At 49.6% G+C, this 13,238-nt stretch overlaps 1 protein-coding gene and 1 long non-coding RNA gene across 9 annotated transcripts in view; one reads left to right on the forward strand and one right to left on the reverse strand.

Moving 5' to 3' along the window:
• RREB1 (ras responsive element binding protein 1) overlaps nucleotides 1-13,238 on the forward strand; it is a 173,869-nt gene that overhangs the window by 84,162 nt on the left and 76,469 nt on the right. The gene's annotated exons all lie outside the window — the stretch shown is intronic.
• On the reverse strand, nucleotides 1,471-13,145 carry LOC309864372. Its single transcript, XR_014311484.1, has 2 exons — nucleotides 7,227-13,145; nucleotides 1,471-5,603 (listed from the first exon to the last, which is right to left on the reverse strand). It is a non-coding gene; the product is annotated as an uncharacterized lncRNA (long non-coding RNA).

Genomic DNA, 13,238 nt, shown 5'->3' on the forward strand with positions numbered 1-13,238 from the left:
AGATGCAATGCTGAGTTTCTTTAGTTATGTGATTATTAGTAAATCCACCTGTCATCGAATTGCACATTATTCCTGTTCTCTCTGATGTCCCAACGGAGTGTCCTCCACTGTTGGCTCCTTAATGAAAAGTGCAGAAGTAACCCTGTTTTAAAACAGGGTCTGTGTGAGACTTTTATTGGTTTCTCTAATGCCTTAAAGGTAATGTGTGATACAGTTTTGTTTTGTTTTTTTAAAGATCTTTAAGTTTGCAGGTTTTCATTTTTTTTTAAATGACTTTTTCATACCTCCTGAAAGAAAAACCCAACCATTTGCTGAATAGCTTTGAGTGTTGGGGCCTTTTTTATTTTTTTCAACTCTTGAGTTTAAAGCTGAGTGATAATATATGGCCAAATGCATTATATGAGTGTTTACACCCCCATTTTGGCCGCGTAGAAGTACCCAAAGAGATGGAATGTGCCACACCCCAAGAATGAGGCACTCTAGGGGCCTCGGAACTTGGAACTCAAAAAGGCCAGAAGCAGGCCAGAAGCGGCAGATCTGTTCATTTCGAGCTTCGCCTCGCCTGTGCTAAGTGGGGAACAGAGAGCCACTGAGCTCCTTTGGGATGAGTTTTAAAATCTATGTGTGTGTGTGCCCAGCCTCTGCCAGAAAGCGCGAGGGAGAATTGTAGCCAGAAGTCCCCCCACCGTTGAGATCAGTGGTAGAGCCCACCCAGCTGAGCTACTCCTCACAGAGGACCCTCCACAGAAGGGCTCTTCTGCTCTTTAGACCAGGAAGGCTGTTATGTGATCTATTACCTATTTTTAAATTCTCTCCCCCCCCCCTTTTTTTTTAAGTTTGTGTGTTTCAAAATGGTCTAGCTTTTGTTGTTGAGTTCTGGATTTTGCTTTGTTTCAGCTGTGTATATGTCTGGCGTTTTTTAGGAGATGAGAATTTTCATGATGTTTTATTCCACATCACCCAAAAGGTTGTATGTGATGGCAGCTCATTACCTGCCTGTTAAGTTGCACATTTTCCTAGGTTGATTAGAAATTCCCTTTTTTTCTTTTAAGGAGTCGTTTTGTGGTTCAGTGGTGACGCTTTTACCTTAAAGACATCACCTTCTTTGATTTGGACAAGATATGTTATCAGTTCACAGATGATTTAATAAATAAAATTGAAACCCTTTCCTCTTGGCCTGCCGTTTCTCCAGGGTTTCCAGGAGTGGAAGTGTGTGTGTGTGTGTGTGTGTGTGTGTGTGTGTGTGTTTCATGGGGCTCTGGGTCCAAAGCCTGCAGTGTATTTACTGTCCACATTTTCAGTACTTCTTAGCATACTTCGCTTTCTGAATTGTTGGCAACTGTTATGTAATCATGTTGCGATGAAGAATTTTTAAATTTGGTGAGAAGGAGATCCCAAATGGGAGGTTAAAAAAAAAAGGGCAAAACAAAACTCCCCTCTTTTGATGAATTGAAGCGAATGACAATAAGGTAGAAATCCACGCTGACGGACTTTATTATAAAAGACCTCACATCTGTGTTTGATGGGTGGTACTTAATAAGATGGATGTGAAGGTTCTTTTCATAACGACTTGTCTTAGGTTACTCTCAGCTGTGCTGAAGCATGAAACAAACTTTAAAATCTCAGCGGCTCAACCCCGCGTACTGTTGCTTCTCGTTCGTGGGAGATGGGTGCAGGTCTAGCCGCTCGCTCCTGCGGCTCCCTTCAGGTTGGTGGCCCCAGGGATCCAGGCCGTGCTCATCTCTAGCTGCCCTGGCATCACATACACTTCCCGGCAGCTCTGGGAAGGCCGGAGCTCGCCGCTCACAAGGCTGGCCATGTTAAAGAGCTTCAGGCTGGAAGGCACCTTGGCTTCCCGCCCATTGGCCGGAACTCGTCATGGGGTCTGCCCCCTGCCCTGCAGAGGTGTAGGGGTGCGGGGCAACGTGGAAGAGCACATGGCCACAGGCGTGTGGCCACTCTCCTTTCTCATTTTATCTCCTTAGACCTTACTGTGCCCTTAAATAGGTAAGGCTTAGGCCCCGAAACACGGAGCGGTGACTCTCCAAGTGTGATCCCCAGGACAGCGGCATCAGCATGGCCTGGGAACTCGTTCGACATGCAGATTCTCAGGCCCTGCCCCAGACCTTGTGAATCAGAAATTCTGGAGCGGGTCCCCAGACCTCTGTGACAGTAAGCTGTGTGGGTTCGTGCTCAAGTTTGAGGACCATGGCTCTTCATGAATGGAATATCTTTGGCACCTGTTGAACCAGTAATTAGTGGATCAAGCCTGACGTGCTGATGTGCCCTTGCTACTTAGTGTGTTTGCGCAGTAAAAGTGTGCTCAGGGGTGCGCACCTATATAACAATGGCAAGCACTGAGAGGGTTGGCAGGCTGTGCCCCAGACCCTGTTAAAGCCCTTAGCAGATTTAACTGTGGCCTTCCTCCCAACAGCCATCAACTGAGGAGACTGAGGGAGGGATAACTGGCCTAGCGCAGTGTCACAAGGTCAAGCCACGCAGCACGGTGGGCAAGCGAAAGAGGTGGGATTTGAACCCAGGAAGCGTGGCTGGCGAGTCCACTCCTTACGTGCTGTGCAGTTCTGTTGGCTCATCTCTGGCCCTGCGGTGACTCTTCTCTTTTTCTTGGACACAGTGTGTCAGAACTAACAGGAAGTGTGGCGTGTCGCTGGCTGTTCCCCATTGCAAGTGTGAAGCCCCCCTCACCCGGCAGCTTGGGTCGTTGGTGGTTTAGGCATGTGGCAGGCTGCGGGCAGCGAGGGCCCGTGCTCGAGACGCATGGCTGGGCAGCAGAACGGGGCTGTTGGGGCTAGAACCCGCTGGCTGCTGGGAAGCGTCTTCTCAGTGTGAGGTAGCCTGGTCGCACCACGAGAACATTCTCTCCAGCCAGCCCTTGCATCAGCTTCGGGCGTAGGAGGGCTTCTCCTCGGGTGCCTTTTCCATCATCATCTGCTCTCCTAGACGCTCCTCTGGGGCTTCGCTCCACAGCGTGGTCTGGAGAGGTTTCTGTTAAGTTTTCAGGATCAGGGCTTGAGTTTTAATAGAGGAGATGGTGTTTTCTCCTTCCCAGGAAAAACGGGGAAGATTCAGGAAGCGTTAGATGGATGAATCTTTCCAATTTGGAACCAATGAAAAGGATTTCCCAAATGTCCTTGGAAGCTGCTTCCCCAGCCGAGCTGTTTCCTTGCATCCCCTCAAAGTTGTTAATGATTAACTGCATTTTCTCTCTTCCAGGTGGGTCTGTTGTTTGTCTTGTTTGGGTGGACTTTGCCAGCCCCTGTACTTCGTTGCCGTCTTTGTCTCGTGTGCTCAGCAGGCTAGAACCCAGCCGGCTCCTGGGCAGCCCTGCCCAGGCCGGTACCAGCTTTGAGTCTAGGTAGAGGATAAAGATAGCATCACCCCTTTCGGTTTTCGTGTTGGCTGCGAACAGCTGCTATGCTCTGTATAGCTCTGAACATAGCATTTCATTCCAGAATTGCTGAAATTTTTAGTTTTCTGCAAGCCAGGGCTTAACCACGGAGTTTTTCACATTCAGACTTAAGAGTCTAGAATCTTCCTTTGAGAAACAGTTGCTGGTCCAGGAGTTTGGTAATGTTAGAGAACAGAGATGGGGGCAGGGGCTGTTTTGCTTATGTTGTTTTAGTAAAGATCCCGACCCTTCCTTCCCTCTCCCTCACTTGAGATGGTTGAATTTGCCTGGGTGCCCTAACAGACGTGTCGATAATTGAAGTAAATCTTGAGTCAGATCTAAACAAAAGAAGAAAGAACTGACCTAAAAAGAGCAACTCAATTCAGGCTAATTGAATCACAGGCAGAGTTGTCCAGACCAGCTTACTGTGGGAGAAGTGATGGCGGACCCCTGAGCTGGTGGTGGAAGGCTGCGTCCTTAATGATCAACTCCTGCAGGACCCTGACGATTTCCCAGCCGTATTCCGCACTGAGGCGCATCTGGGTTAGAAGTTTAGCCGGGAAGGCTGGGTGGGGGGGAACCTGTGAAAGCCATTTTGGGTTGGGCGTTCTCTCTCCCCGGCAGAGACCTGGTGCCCTTGGTATTTGTAGGTAGACTCCCACTTGTTTCCTGTTCAGGAGAGCAGCTGCGTGTGTGAATTGGGCATCTGTTGAGAGAAACCTGACAGGCTTGCTTTAGATAGCCGGAGTAAAAGATGCCACCGTTTGAAATAACACGGGTTTTCCTTCCTTCTCTTTAGCCAGCTGTCCGGAGTGGGAAACAGGATGCCAGACTCACCCTGAGTGGGATCAAACTCCCTGCTCCCCTGAGCCTGTTCTTAATCACAGTACCTCCAGTTCGGGATCACCCTTCAGCATCATTGTCCCTGGCTGTTCCCGGGGCCTGCCGGTTTAGCCCCTGGGGAGGCCTTTATTGATCTCTGCCACTGTGGTCCCTCCCACGGCTCCCTGGGGCCCTCTGCTCCTTAAACCATCAATTCCCCTTTTCTGTTCCTCCTCCACACAGCATATGACCCCCTGCCTGTTTTCTTGAGATTACTAATCAGTAGAATACTTGAGTGCCTACTGTGTGTTCAGGATGAAGCTTATCCAGCTGGGAGCTTCTGGAGCAGCCCCTGGGATGGTTCCTTTCTGTGCTTTTGCGTCTTCCCAGGTGCTGAAGGGTCCTGCGCCTTCATTGCTGCTGCTTTCACATCGATGCAGATGCCACACCCTGCTCCTCCTGGGGGAACCTCCTTCCTGCCAGCCCTGTTTCCTACCTCCGTAGGCCAGACCCTCTTGGCTCTGTCTCGGGGCTCCCCCAGCACCGGCCCCGCCTCTCCTGGAGGGATGGATCCCCTGTGCCCTCAGAAGCTCCCGTTCTCACCTCTGTGCTAATCCCGGAGTACCCAGACCTGCCCTTCTATTCTTGTCATTTCTTCACTTTCCAGCTGTCGAAAAAAGCACTTAGCCTGACCACCTTCACCCTCAGAAACTTCTTCCCAGTCACCCTCTCGGGGCGGCAGGAAATCTAGCCCGTGACTCTTGCCACGTCCCTCCCCCGCCCCCCGCCCCTTCTCCCTCTGCTCCTCCATTGTATATCCAGCCTGCCTGCCTCTGTGTTTCCTTTGTTCCCATTTCTCGTCAGGCCTCCCTCCCCTGCAGTCGCGTTCCGTGTTCCAACAGGTTCTCCGAACACTGACATCATCTTCTCTGCCTACAGCGAGCCCGCAGCCCCGCTGCCCCAGCTCCCCGCACCTCACCCCCACGCATGCCTGTCAGCAGGCCCCAGCCCCAGGGGCTCCTCGGGGTCCCTTGCAGCCTTGCTTCACGCCTCACGCCCCTCCACTCACGCGCCCCAGTATTTCCCCCGGACGTTAACTTAGGATGGCCTAGACCTTACCTTCTTGTCGCTGCTGCTTTCCCTCACCCAGGTGGTGAGCTTCTAGAACACCCCCCACACACACACCCCAGGTCTAGCTCTGGAGCCATAGTTAGCAGCTGAAGTGACCAACAAAAGCATTTTTATCATCACACCGTGTTTGAGGGCCTCGGGTGAAATATAGTTCCCTCCGAGTCAGTTGAAGGGTGATGGCTGCTCCCGTTGGTTAATTTTTTCAAACAAGTTTGTTTCGTTTCGTTTTAACCTCTGACAGCTGGAAGGCCAGAAAAAAAAAATTGGTTTGTTTTCACCTTCAAAGACTACATGAGGGAACAAGGACCAAGCCAGCCCCCTTCGCCCCGCGCCTTTCGTCACTTTTCCCACTCCCCTGGTTGTGACTCTGGAATTTTGTAGTTGATATAATCCTCCCTCTTATAGCCACTTTATTTTATTTATGCATGGGCAGTTTAAGTAAGGACTGTTTGGTGCATAGAGGGACCCAGTTTTAATTCTGGACTTCTATTTAAAAGACTCACGAATGCCATTACCTTTTGTTAATTGCAACATAAACATTCTTCCCCAGACCACCCTCTGTTCTGGGACCCCTCTGAGAGTCCCAGGAATTGCTAGAGTGCCGGCCACATTTACACCTCTCCGTGGATCTTACAGAAATCCTCCTCTGTGCCTTTGATGGCCCAGAGTGGGTGGTAACGGGCCCTCAGAAAGTTTTAACATAATAGCACCAGGAACTAACTTGGCTCTAGCAGCGTGGTTCCTGGAGTAACTGGGTTGGGTGGGGGGAGGACTAAACCACAGAAATGGTGACAGAAATGGGGATCCCCATGATCTCCCCCACTTCCTGTAGGATGAATTCTGTCCTAAAATTGTAGCTGTTTGTAGTAGGCATTGGGGGATTGATTTCACTCAGTTAATTATTAAGTCACTGCCATGTAGGACATGACTGATCTCATCCTCACAAGAGAAAGGAGCATTTGAAAATCAGAACAAATTTATGGACTCTTCCCCCAAAAATGAATACTGCAAATTTTAGACACAGTTTCGAGGGCATATGAATTTTTATTTAAATTCAGTTGGTGGGGCGCCTGGGTGGCTCAGTGGGTTAGGCCGCTGCCTTCGGCTCGGGTCATGATCTTGGGGTCCTGGGATCGAGTCCCATGTCGGGCTCTCTGCTCAGCAGGGAGCCTGCTTCCTCCTCTCTCTCTGCCTGCCTCTCTGCCTACTTGTGATCTCTCTGTCAAATAAATAAATCTTTAAAAAAAAATAAATTCAGTTGGTAATTTGATTAACATATACTGTACTATTAGCTTCAGAGGGAGGCTTCGGTGATTCTGCAGTGGCTTACAACACCTAGTGCTCTTTTCCTCATGTCTCCTTCGAGGGTATGAATCTTGTACTTGTCTGTAGAATGAGGCTGCCAACCCGAGCATCTCACCCCTTCATCAGCCCATGTTTAACTTAGAGTGAACTGAACAGACGCCTACTGTGTGCCAGGCACAGGCTAGAGATACTTAAATTGAGAGAGGAAGGCAGGGCAACCGTTTCATATCTTAAGGAGTGCTGTGTGACTGTTTTCTTTTTTTGTGTATTAAATTTTTTTAAATTAGAAAATCAAGTTTATGATGATACTAAATTACACCTTTCTTTTAAACATCACTGTATTCCCATGACCCATATCTCATTTCTGGTTGCATCGTCCAGGCTTTGTCCATAAATACTTGCTCATAACATAGAATGCTCAAAGGCACTGACTTGCTTTTTAAACTTGATCTGATTTTGTAACCATTTTCTCTTGTTTGTACACATTGACCTTCATGTCAGAGGTGGGACCAGGTCTGAGCAGGTTTGGGGTAGATGGGGCAGGGTGGTGATGACTCACCAAGAAGAAATCAGTCTGGCTTAGGAGATGTCCCTCTGTTGTTGGTTTCATGGGTGATTTCCCTTGATGCATTGAAACTCTGGGAAGAAAGAAAACTCATAGCAAAGTGTATTACTTCTGGGATCAGCTCACTTCTTTCTCATGCCTGCAGGTAAAACCATGCCAGATCATCCTTACTCCTGCTTCAGGGCTTAAAAACCCCAGGAAGCAAACAAGGACCGCAGTCTAGTAACCCAAGATTACTGGAGAAAAAAAAAAATACCATAAACCTACACTATCCAGTACAACAGCTGGTAGCCACATGTGGCTATTTAAATTTAAATTAAACTTACGTAAAATTTAAAAATGGAGTTCCTTAGTTCCATTAGTCTCCGTTCAGGTGCTCAGTGGCCACGCGTGGTTAGCGGTTACCATATTGGGCCGCCCAGACAGAGGCCATTTTCATTGTTGGAGAACTTTCACCTGGACTTCACTGTTCTAGATGCTGTCAGTTCCGCAGACCGGGAGTTTTATAGGATAGGCTGTTGGAAAGAGAGAGGAGGATGGATTTTGTTTTACATGTGGTACAGTTCTGGGTAGACTTGTAACCTGGGAGTTCGGCTCTGTGCCCTTCCCCCAACATCAGCAGTTTACGTCAGTGTTCATTAGCAGAGTCAGTGTGACAACGAATACTTCTGTTTACATGGCTACATATGTTATGTATTCCATTCAAGCCCGCGTGTTTCATCTTCCCGCGCCTGGTAGCCCCCTGCCCTCCTTTTCCACCTCCTCCAGAACCGTCTTTATTCCCATCTGCTCCTTTTCTGGCTCTGGGCATGGGAGGTTTTCTCTGGGGCAGAACTTTTCTCTTAATCCTGCTGTGGGATAACCAGTCCCTTCCTGCTGTGCTCTCTTTATGCTCTCCTTGTACTGGGAATTTTTTTTTTCTGTATCTCTGTTAACTGCCTTGCCACCCACTCTTTTGCCCAAGCAGAAGCCCAGTATCAGCTTCGTCCTCACCCTCATTCCATGGCGAGGTCCGGCCCTTGGTGATGTCTTCGTGGATCCCACAGTCCTACTGTCCGTCCCTCATACGGCAGTGGCCTCCTAACTGGGTTACGTGCCTCTAATTGTCCATTTCTTTAACTGCCGCCAAGAACTTTTTAAAAATATGGGTCGTATTACTTCGTCTCACAATTTTTTGTTTTTTCTGAAAGGGAAGTGGTGGACCTTCAGTGGGTTCTCATAGCCGCAGGATGAAGTCCGTCCCCGTGGATGGAACTTTGACACCAGCATAGTTTGGCCACCCCATCCCTGCCCTTTGCCCTGCTCCACTCTCCCTCCTTTCAGATGTCACATGGCATATAGCCTGATGGCTCCCAAGGGTTTTGTTTTTAGGGTCTAGAAACTCAAGGCAAAACTTCTGCAGGTAGACTCAAGGGGTGGCTTTTTTTTTTTTTCTTTTGCCATAAAGAAATCACCATTAATAACCAGTCTCAACCATCTCATTGTAAAAGGGGGCACCTGAACCTCAGAAAAGAATGCATTCAGCATTGTGAGTATCCCAGCAAACTGTCTGTTTTTCCTTATTTTACTCAAGGAGGGTGAAAACGTAGGCACGCAGCAGCCTGCGCTTTCGTGACGCCACGACCGGTCCAGACCTCTTGGGTGGCTGTACATTTCCTTCTAACTGGAACGCCCTGTCTTCTGAAAGCCAGATCTTTTCTGTAAGCTCATCTTTGCTTCTGCCCTACTGCCCTCATGCTCGATGACTTACACCTTGGGAACCTGTCAGCCCTAAAGTGCTTGGCTCATGATTTACTTTCCCATGGATTGAAATGTACCTCCTTGTGCCCTGTCTCCTCAATTTCCAGGCCAGGGGGCTCTGTCCTACAGCTCCTGGTGGCTTTCATCTCTGGGAGGTCCGTACACTAACGTCTCAGAATGGCCACCACGCTGTCTCAGGTTTTCCAGACTGATACCAAAAATCACCCTGCTTCAAGGGCACAAAGAAAGTACAGAACATCTTCAGCAATGCATTTTAACCCTTTGCCGAGAATGCACATTTTCTGTGCACTCTTCCTGGACTTTGGCTTGAATTCACAGAAAGCAGCAAGGATGGGCCTGGAAGTCAGACCCCAGGAAACTAAGGAGACTCCGTTTTTAAAGTGAAATCTGCCTAGTGGCTAAAGCCATAGTAAATAAAGTAGGGAGAAGCTGTGAAAGTCGTGAGCCTGGCAGATCTGGCAGATTAACGTGTCCCTCCGTTTTCTGTTTCTCCAAGCTAAAAAAATTTAAAGGAGCATTTGCCTCGTGTGAATAATCACATTTGATTATAAATTCGGGTTGTACAGAATACATGACTCGCACCAGTAGCATGGTCCTTTCGAGATCTTTATATCAGATAGAACTGGAATTACTTTGCCTTTCTTCCAAACTCTAGTCCTGTTGAATGAATCTCAGCCGATAGGGTTTAAAAAAAAAAAAGTTATCACAATTAGTAGCTTCTTGTGGGTGAAACCCTAAAAGGATTATTCTTGCCTTGGCTAGAGCATAATGTTAGGGTTAACTACAAGGAATAAAGAGACAGTAGAGACTTTCTCCCCCCACATCTCTTTCTTGCAAACAGCATTTTTTTCTGTAGTCAGGTAGCAGATCATTGTATAATCTCTTAGGCCTTTCTCCCTTCCCGGCCTTAGGAAGACTCTGTTTCCAGATTGGGAACAGGCCAGGATGTCACCGGCCTCTACAGAGTTTATGGAAAAGTGTCAGTTACAATTCCAAATCCGTTAAGTAACCGGGGGCCATGCTCTGGAGTTCTGGTTTGACTTCTGCATTGCAGTGGTGGGCCCGGCAGAGCATGAAATTGGGTTTGTGTGAACATGTGCGTGCCTGGGTGTAGGGGACTGCCTTTTCTTTCCAGAATTGCAGTGAAGCATCTGAAAAGGTCTCTGAGAAAGTTTCCTCGGGCACATTCAGTGAGCAGGGTAGATGCCCTTGTTTCGCAAGTTTTCGCTTCTCTTTGTCTGTACAGGTTGTTCTGACTTCATGGCTGGGAGGAAACGGAGGACGTTGCAGAGCGCCTGCTGTTTGGCCCGTGGGGCCGAGCCAGGGAGCTGGCTCCTGTTCAGTGACAGGCCAGCGACAGGGCCGAGCCCCATGGCAGCAGGAGAAGGGCCACACAGAGTGCGGCCTCCTGCGTTTTACGTGGGGACCATGTGGCTGAGCTGGTCTTTCTATGCTCTTGTTTATTTATTATCTGGGCCTCATAAAGAGGCATCCTAAAAACACTGGCTCCGTCTTGGAGTGATGGCACAGAAATTTGTGTTGCAAATGTCACGTACGGCCTGGTTTGGCCTGGTTTCCGTCACTCGTTTGCCTTGGGTCTAACTATGGCCTTGCCTACTGCCATCACTCCGCCGCCTGGCCCCCCTCCCTCCCCCCAACCCTGAACCCTCTTCCTTGGGAGATTGTGAGGGGCTAAGGGGGACGTAGACAAGGAAGTTTTTCTTCTTTTTATTTGACTTTGTGAAGACTTTTTTCTTCTACTCCGGGAACTCTGGTGGACTGTTTGAAACATCTGATCGTGTCGTTCTCTGAGACCATTTACCTCACATACGCTGGTGTGATGCCAAGAAGATGGAACTCACAGCCTCGAATGGCAGGGAGTTGGGGTCCTTTGTGCTCTGATGGGTGAACTCCTGGTCGTCCCATCACATAAGTGGCATGGCTGTCCCATAGTAGCCTTGGTCCGCCACAAAAATAGGAGTTTGCCGTCATGGCCAACCTTGATGTTCACAGGAATGCTTGTGGTGTTCAGAGCAGGTGAGAGTTTGAGCTGGGGACCTATGCCTTCTAGCATAGCCAAGTCTCATACACAGAGCTTGGCCTGTGGTCAGAGGTCAGCGTATCCTCACGCTGCAGATGATGGGTGCTGTGTGTTCCCAGGCTTCTGTGAGAAAGCACATGGCATACTGCTCTGTGTTCCAGCGGCTAAAGGATGGGATTCAGTGCCTCTGAGTTACTATAATAATAATAGTGGAAACTCAGAGTTTAACTTGAGTTAACTTAACTGTAGGTAGCATCTAAGGTTTCTGGACATTGGCGAAGGTGGCCCTTACATTGGCGGCCGACTGGAAAGTGAGTTCTCTTGCTCGGAGGCAGTAAGCCTCCCACACCGAGGCACTAGGAGTCCTGGTACGTTGGACTTGGAGGCTTTCAAGGCTGGAGCTGAAATGGATGCTGGGTAGGTGTTGCTCAGGCATTGTTCCAAGGTTCTGGAGGCCAGTCATATTTTAAACAAGTCCAACAGCCCCTCGGAGGGCGCTGCAGGAAATCCAGCCCTTGGCTTGGTGTAGTTGCGTGGTCAGCGGGAGATAAAAGGGCGGACTGTTGGAGGCGAGGCCCCTCCTATCACTGGATGGCAAACTGTTAAGCGAAGATAAAAGGAAAGGGTAGGGATGTTCTTTTCCAACTCCACGAGGGTGCCTTTATCACAGGCATTCAAGTAAAATGAAGGGGGTGAGCTGAGGGAGTGTTACGACTGCAGGTGGTCTCAAGAACTTCATTCGAGAAACAGGACGTGGTTACACGCGGAGACAATTTTGTGTCAAAATATGGGTAGAGGCCGGTCTTTTTTCAGCTGAGATCCCCACTTGACTGGGGATGTTTGTAATACACTGCTTAAGTTAATTTGGCATGCACCAGGGTTTCTAAACTTTGTGCTCCAGAAATTTCCCTTCTGGGGGCTCTCTCGAGACGCGTCAGGCCCTTCCGGGGCTGGGCAGATGTCTGGAATGGTCCCGGTCTGCCATTGAGGCCCCAGGGGCCAGGACCTATGATCTCTAACCACTGAGTCTCCTCTTAGGCTCCCTGCTGGTACTGGCCCAGTGCTCAGTCAGCTGGTGTTCATCTCCCCCTTGGAGGTCTTCCTTCCTGTTCTTTGTCACTCAGGAGGGAAGTTGAGGGGCTTGCAAAAGGTTCTCAGGGGTCAGGATGGGACTTGTCCTGTGATCCCGCAATGAAGGGCCTGGGCAAGCTCGGTGCCCCGTGTACGCTCAGTTAGACGCAAACCAACAGTGGGCTTGGGGCGCTCTATGGTCCTTTGGGACCCTGCTGGGGCTGTGGGGCTCTGCCCTTTGTGCAGGGGCCACAGCAATGCAGTTAGATACCCCAGGGGAGTGCAGTTGTCGGGAACTGATCACCTTCTTAGAGGCTCAGGGCAGAAACGCCAGGAGGGCCTCTATGGCTCATACTTCCTCCAGGACCCTGTGCTCATCTCCCCGCAGAGAAGCCAGCCTCCCGAGCTGCCCCTGCTGGCCGGCTCCTTAGGGCTGGGGCTCGGAGACCGGTGCCATGTGGCACCTGCCTTCCTGGTGCCCCGTCCTGCCCCCAGAGTAGCTTCTTGGTTTGGGCTCAGTGTTAAAGGAAAACCACTTGCTTGCTGATGTTTTTGGCTGGTTGGCTGGCGATAAACACTTGTCAGCTGCTTATATCTCAGAGTATTTGTTTTTCTTCGTAGATATAGGGGTGAATACTTTTCTTAGAGGCAAAAGCTAGGGGAAGAGGTCATCCATTAGAGGGCATAGCAGGCAGGCCATGGAACACCTGGTGGCCTGGGCATGGTGCAGTCATTCTCAGCTGACTGTTTGTAATGTCTGATCACCCACTGTGAGATGTTGCCCAGAGCCGACCCTTTTTCCAGTGGGCAAGGGAAGAGGGGCTCTCCTTCCACTGCCTTCTCTGAAGCATTTCGGAACAATACATCTGTCTCCCAGAAAGCAATTTTGGTTTTATAAGGGCTGTCCCCCTGAAATGGCCCTAAGTTCTGGGAGCTGGAAGGCCAGATCCGAGGTTACCCATCTGCCTGGAGTGGGGGGTGGGGGTGGTCAGCTTGCATCCAGCTTCTCGAGTCGGGGAGAGAGTGGAGAATCCTGTTTCTGCAGCCCCTTTACCCAAGCGTGTCTGAAAGGCCAGCCCCGCAACCTCAGGGCCTGTGAAAGAGTTGCAGGATATTGCCTAAAACTCTCTGCA

The sequence above is a fragment of the Mustela nivalis genome (genome assembly GCF_964662115.1).
Source record: "Mustela nivalis genome assembly, chromosome: 5".
Lineage (NCBI taxonomy): Eukaryota > Metazoa > Chordata > Mammalia > Carnivora > Mustelidae > Mustela > Mustela nivalis.